The 6,673-nt window shown below is 42.9% G+C and overlaps 1 protein-coding gene across 1 annotated transcript in view; it reads right to left on the bottom strand.

Moving 5' to 3' along the window:
• Positions 1 to 5,087, bottom strand: part of LOC109910941 (protein NDRG3) — a 93,280-nt gene extending 88,193 nt beyond the window's left edge. Inside the window, exon 1 of the mRNA XM_048608534.1 lies at positions 4,836 to 5,087. The gene's annotated coding sequence lies outside the window, so the exon portion shown is untranslated. The remainder of the gene's footprint in view (positions 1 to 4,835) is intronic.
• Positions 5,088 to 6,673: the final 1,586 nt, after the last annotated feature.

The following is a 6,673-nucleotide window of genomic DNA, read 5'->3' as shown; positions in this document are numbered from 1 at the left end:
AGACAGAGTGCGAGAGACAGAGTGCGAGAGACAGAGTGCGAGAGACAAATGACACAGGGAGAAAGATAAATGACACAGGGAGAAAGATAAATGACACAGGGAGAAAGATAAATCACACAGAGTCAAAAAGTTGTGACAAAGATAGGTTATGGTAACAGAATCACAGTAAGCCAAGGAATTAAGAACTGCAGCTTCCACACATGTTGACGTTTAAATCCCAAACCCCACCACTCTGGTTATAAGGTGAATGGTTGCCACGGAGGATTGTGTCATTTCTGATCGTCCCAGCTGTAGCCAGTACCATGGAATCTTACCAGTCTGCCTCAGAACTGTATTTCTTTTCCAAGTACAGGTGGGCGTTCGGGCAGACCATTTTAATTATCAGCTGGGAACTTGATGCAATTTTCTCCTCTGTGAGAAGCCAATAGTGCAGCACATTGAGTTAACATAGAGGGCTCCTTGAGTCTTTCCACCTTATCACTGCGCCCAGAATCAGTATTGGGAGAGAAAAAGATTTTCTGGCCTTGTATTTTCTGTTCCTCCATCTATTCACCAGTTGTGATTTTTGCATCACTGGACCTCAAGTCCTGACAGCCTCCCTAACTGAGAACAACTCTGTTAAGGCCCAAAATTCATGTTCAAAAGAAGGGGACATTGTGAGTGGGTCAGAAGTGGGAACCCTGACAGATATTGCCCTCTCCTGTCCATTTGCAAGACATCTACCACTAACTGTGGTTGCTAATGTAGTAAAACAGGAACAACAAACAAGTTCAAATCAAAGCCACATTGGGAAGATATTAGCACAGGGGACCAGAGGATTGGCCAAAGAGTTCAATTTTCTGTACAAACATACAAATTAGGAACAGGAACAGGCTGTTTTGCCTCCCTAGTCTGCTTGTCTTTCAATACGGTCAGAACTGCACATTCTCGCTCAAATGCCCAATAGCATTATCTTCCTGTCTATCCCTGCTCTAAAATTACTCAATGATCCTGCTTCCACTACTCTCTCCAAAGACACTCAGCTCTCAGAAGTAAAACCATCATCACTGTCTTAAATAGGAGACCCCTTATTTCAAACGATGCCCTCTTTAAAGGAAGGGAGATTAGTAGAGAGGCAGAGGTGTTTAGAGAGGGAACTCCCAGACCCTGGTGCTTAGCCATCTGAAGGCACAGCCAGCAAGGGCAAAGCAATAAAAATGCAGGAAGTGCAAGTGGCTGGAATTAGAACTGTCTTTTGGATGAGTCATTAAACCAATGCCCAATCTGCCCTCCTCAGTTCTGCACTAGGGCACAAGTTTTCCTTTTTGCGTCTTAAGTTCTGGAGCAGGACTGGAACTTTATGTCCAAAAGGCAAGACTGCTACCTATTGAGCCATGACTGATAAGGCAGGAGGGCAACTGGCCTTTTTTCCCCAGTCACAAGCAATGCTGATTTCCAGCCCATAGAAGTTGCTACTTCAATATTTTTCACAGGGTTTTTCTACTACTGCTGAATTTAAAATCCACTGTGTACATGTCCCAAACCAATCCATAGCACATCTCTCCAACTGGCTAAAGTCAGGTAGCCTATCAGCATAAAGTTTGCAAGTTCAATCTATGATATATTTATTAATTTTTACAAAAGTTTTAAAAATATATACATAAACCATTTCAATTTGTTACCAGGAACCTTGTAAATTATGACCATGATGTAGCCAAATCTCATGCAGCTGAACTAGAAACGACTCAGTAGCTACGACATAGAAGCAGAACCATTTTAATAATGTACAAAGCACGATCGTGAATCAATATTGAATTTATAATGCATCACTTTCATTGAATTTGGCCTCAAGACTGCATTTTGCTTAAACAAAAGTCTAGCAAACCAAAAAGAAAACAGTGACTTGGATTGTGTTATTAGACGAACGGTGCTATTTTTGAAACTGCCAATGGAACAGAAATTTCTACATTATGAGCCAGTGACCCTGCTGAAAATGCTTCTGCACTAAGGCGAAGAACAACACAAGCATTCATGTATAATTAAGAGACACTGATATAATTACACCTTTATAACAGATTAAAATTCCTCTATCACTGACTTGTCACATAATACAATAAACCGGAGCTTGTAATTATTGTTCACCCCCACCCACCTTGTTAGGTGAGGACTTCATGATCATAACAACTTATATTTACATAGCACCTTTAATGCAATACAACGCTCTAAGACTTTCCACACAGGAAATATAAAACATGTGACACTGAGCCACATAAGGCCATTTTACGTCAAATTACCAAAAAATCTACCACCTCAATAAAGTTTTAATGTCTTAAGAAAGAAAGCAAGGTCAGAGGGAGGGAGTTCCAGAGCTTACAGTCTAAGTAACTGGAGACACAGCCACCAATGATAGAGAAATTTAAGACAGAAATATTTGGGGCCGGAGTTCAAGAAGTTGAGATATCTCAGAAGGCTGAGACTTGGGAGCAGATTACAGCAAAAGAGATTTGCAAACAAAGATGAGAATTTTAAAATCAAGGCATTACTTGACTGCGAATCCAATGCAAGTTAGTCAGCAGGCAAACTACCAGGTTTGAAAAGCAATTGTAGATCCCCTCCTGACTCAACTAGCCTGGAAATACAGAAGTGAAAGATGGCCTATAGACACTGGCCAAAACCTTTGAAACTAAACATCTGAAACTAACATCTAAAGAGGAGGTAGGATACACTTCTTGGAAAATTCAGTCCCACAAGCAATAACAATGTAGTCTCTTTCTGCACTTGAAACATCAACAGGCATGTCCACATCTACCCATTACACTGAAATGGAATACAAAGCATGAGTAAACCACAACTGTAGTCAAGAAGCATTGTGTTAAGACCGTATTTGCCCCCCAATACAAATCTAGAGCCTCCAAGTTTAATCTTCAATTTGTGTGATATTAGCAGATTTCAGAGAATGACTGCATTGTTGTACCTATTGGCGAGCGGCAGGACTATCAAGCAGCATTCATTCCTGAAACATTGTCTAGTGATCTTTACTGAAAAAGCCAAATGTGAGTGGACACACAACAGGATCGGGTTCCTGTGTGGTATACTGTCTAGTTAATCAAGCAACCAACACTCACCGTTCAGGTTCACTGCTAAGTGACCACTCTAACACCATACCCCCAGACCCTCAGCAACAGTCACCAAGCTCACAAGAGAATATAGAAGCAGTAAAACTGTGGTCACTTCACACCAATTCCTAAATGAAGAACCTTTCATGTAGTAAATTGTATAGAAGTGCTTCACAGGACAGTAATCTAACACAATTTGACACCAGCCATCCTAAGGAGATGTTCTACATAAGGTGCTGAAAGTTTCCCAACATTTTGCCCTCATTTAAGGCAATATTAGGACACGTTTAAAAATGCAGTCAAAGCAGTAAGCTTCAACAATTAACCAAAACATTGAATTGCAGATGTTGAAGATCTGAAACAAAATAGAAATTGCTGGTGAAATCCAGTAGGTCTGGCAACATCTGTAGAAAGAAAGCAAAGTTATCATTTTGAGTCCAGCTGACCCTTCTTCGGAGCCCTGGAGTTCTGAAGAAAGGTCACTGGACCTGAAATGCTAACTTTGCTTTCTCACCACAGATGCCGCCAGATCTGCTGATTTTCTCCAGCAATTTCCGTTTAAGCTTTAGCTACTGATTGGAAAAGGTGTGAGGTGAGAGTTTAGGGAGGGAACTGCAGAGCGCAGGGAGGAGACAGCTTAATGCGTCGCCGCCCCGAGTGAAGCAAAGGAATGGAAGGAGCGGGTATATGTTATATACTCAGTGATCACTAGTGTCACACAATCTATGACCATCACATGACAAGAACAACTGAAATCTTTCAGGTCGCCCTAACATCTCTGGAGCCTTTAATTGATTAAGCGACTTTATCGACCCCAATGCTTAACAGTCTAGTCTTCCGGACCTCTGTCCTGTCTGGAGGAAAACAACCAGCTCTTTATGAGAAGAAATGGCCGAGAAACAGGATCAACAACTCTAGACACTATTTTAACTATCACCAGCAACTCAAAAGAGATCAGAAGGATTCACCAGTTTTCCCTTCCACAAGGTCAAATCGAGCAAGGTGGACTCTGATACAGAACTATTAAATACTTTTGCTGGGGGTGGGGGTTAAGTAAGATTTACAATCTCGCCTCAATTACTACGTGATTCAAGGAGGCATACTACAGGAGAATGCAACTGTGCACGCTAGGTGTCAGTGTCCTTGACAGAATCTCTCCGGCTAATGTCACAAAGAAGGTGGACAGAGAGGAACAGATTTGTCTCCCTAAGCCTAAATCAGCTCTGCATACACAACATTGCAGCACAGTACTGCAAACCTGCGGGCTCGGGGCTCGCCGCTTCCATTCTTCTCCCCTTCACCTCCCCAGCGCTTGTTAATTTCCGACAAGAAATCGGACGAGTGCAACTGAAGGAGAGGGGAGTTCATCACCCAACACTCATCCCAATTCCCCTGTCCACCCCTCCCAACAAAACCCTCGCCCGCCAGCAACACAAAATACAACACAGAGAGAAATAAGCACTTCTTTCCGCGTGATCTTAGATCAAGCAGTCGTTGCTTTTTCTTCTGCTTCCTCTGCCTCCCCATGCATGGTCTGAGGCATGCTTGCTTTCTCGGCCTAGTTCGTGTTTAAATGAAAAAACTAAGCGAAAACTATTTCAGTCTTGCAACCGGGGAGTCGAGTGTGCGTGTGTGTATGGGGGGCTTGGGAATGAATGGGGACATGTGTCCGATTCAATGTATCCCTTTTCTCAACATTCCACTCTGTCCAACTTGATACAAAATGTATCCAATACTCACCGGCTGCACAGAGATGCTAAGTCCCAGATAGCAATGTTAGTGGCGACGTTGTTGTCTGTCTGTCTGTCTGTCTGCGCTGCTCGTTGCTTCCTCTCCTCATGGGAACTGAACCGATCTCACTCCGATGCGTCACTGGGAGGAGGGAGAATGAGTGGAAAATGGGGAGGGAACAAGAAGTCTGGGCTGGAACCGGCCGCAATGAATGAAAGCTTAAGTCACTGTGGCAATAGAGATCCAAAGCTCACCCCGCCCATCTCCAACCCAGGAAGTGAGTGAACTGCGTCTGGACGGCAATATAAACACTTCCACTCCTCTACAAAATGAGGAGCAGGTTATGAAAATTCTGAATGGTGCAAAATGATCACAGGAGAGAGAAAGAAAATATCTTGGTTGGGTGCATTAAATAGGAACCAGCGACAACGTTAATTAAAGTTTAAAAACACTGCCAATGTTGGAGACTGTTTTAGAGTCATACAGCATGGAAACAGACCCTTCGGTCCAACCAGTCCATGCTCTGCTCCTGGCCCGTATCCCTCCAAATCTTTCCTATTCATGTACTTATTCCAAATGTCTTTTACACATTGTAATTGTACCCATATCTATCACTTCTTCTGGAAGTTCATTCCACACGCGAACCACTCTGTGTAAAAAATTTGCCCCTCATGTCTTTTTAAAATCTCTCTCCTCTCACCTTAAAAACGTGCCCTCTAGTCTTGAAATCCCCATCCTAGGGAAATTACACAAGTCTAAAACTATTTTTAGAGGTAGATTGAATTTAAATCATATCTATTTGTTAATCTCTCGAATAGTCAATGTATATAACTGATGGTGGGGTGTAGCAATTCTGATGAAGAGTCATCTAGATTCGAAACTTTAGCTTGCTGTCTCTACATGGATGCTGTCTGACCCACTGGGATTTCCAGAATTTTTTGTTCTCAGTACAGATTCCAGCATCTGCAGTAATTTGCTCCTACATTGTTCATTTGCTGTGGCAACATACATTTTTAAATGTGTGCTGTAGTCTTGAGCTATGGATAGTGATGATAAAGGCTCCAATGGCTTGGAGGAGCCTATGACAGCAGTCAGCATCACTCAGAGAAGGCAGTGGACTGAAACACTGAAAACAGCACAAGGGGAGGTGTCTTCTCTAGATGGCAGTTACTTCTGTAGAAGGGAGGAAGCCGATTTGAGAGCAGTAGTAAGGTTTTCTACTATTCTAGTTTGGATCAATAGATTTTAAATTTGCTGGACAGCAGGTCAATTTGGCCAAGTGGAGTGCACATCCTGCAATTTGCACCAATTGTGCCAATCTTCACAAAGTATCACTGGCTGCACATTTTCAACTTCAGGTTGTCTGCAAGGCAGAAGATGGATCGCATGTTTAGGGAGTTGGTTACACTGCAGGTTAAAAATGTACAAGGAGTGGGTGACTGCAGGGTAGTCTAAGAGCACCAGGCAGCAGTGCAGGAGTCCCTTGCATCTTTGGTGCTTGCTAATCAATAACGCACTTTGCATACTTTGGGCAAAGGTTCCCCAGGAGAGTGCAACTAGAGCCAAGTTGGTGGCATTATGGGTGCTGGAGTGCAGCCTGAACCCAGAGCATCAGGCTTAGAGGCAGGGACATAGTGCATTAAGTATAGGAGTTGTGTTGTACAGGACATTAGTTAGGCCACTTTGGAATACTGCATTCAATTCTGGTCTCCCTGCTGTAGGAAAGATGTTAAACTTGAAAGGGTTCAGAAAAGATTTACAAGAATGTTGGCAGGGTTGGAAGATTTGAGCTATAGCGAGAGATTGAATAGACTGGGGCCATTCTCACTGGAGCATTGGAGACTGAG

Source organism: Rhincodon typus, chromosome 19, assembly GCF_021869965.1.
Source record: "Rhincodon typus isolate 14 chromosome 19, sRhiTyp1.1, whole genome shotgun sequence".
NCBI classification, from domain to species: Eukaryota; Metazoa; Chordata; class Chondrichthyes; order Orectolobiformes; family Rhincodontidae; genus Rhincodon; species Rhincodon typus.
This window is presented reverse-complemented; position numbering and strand designations above follow the sequence as displayed.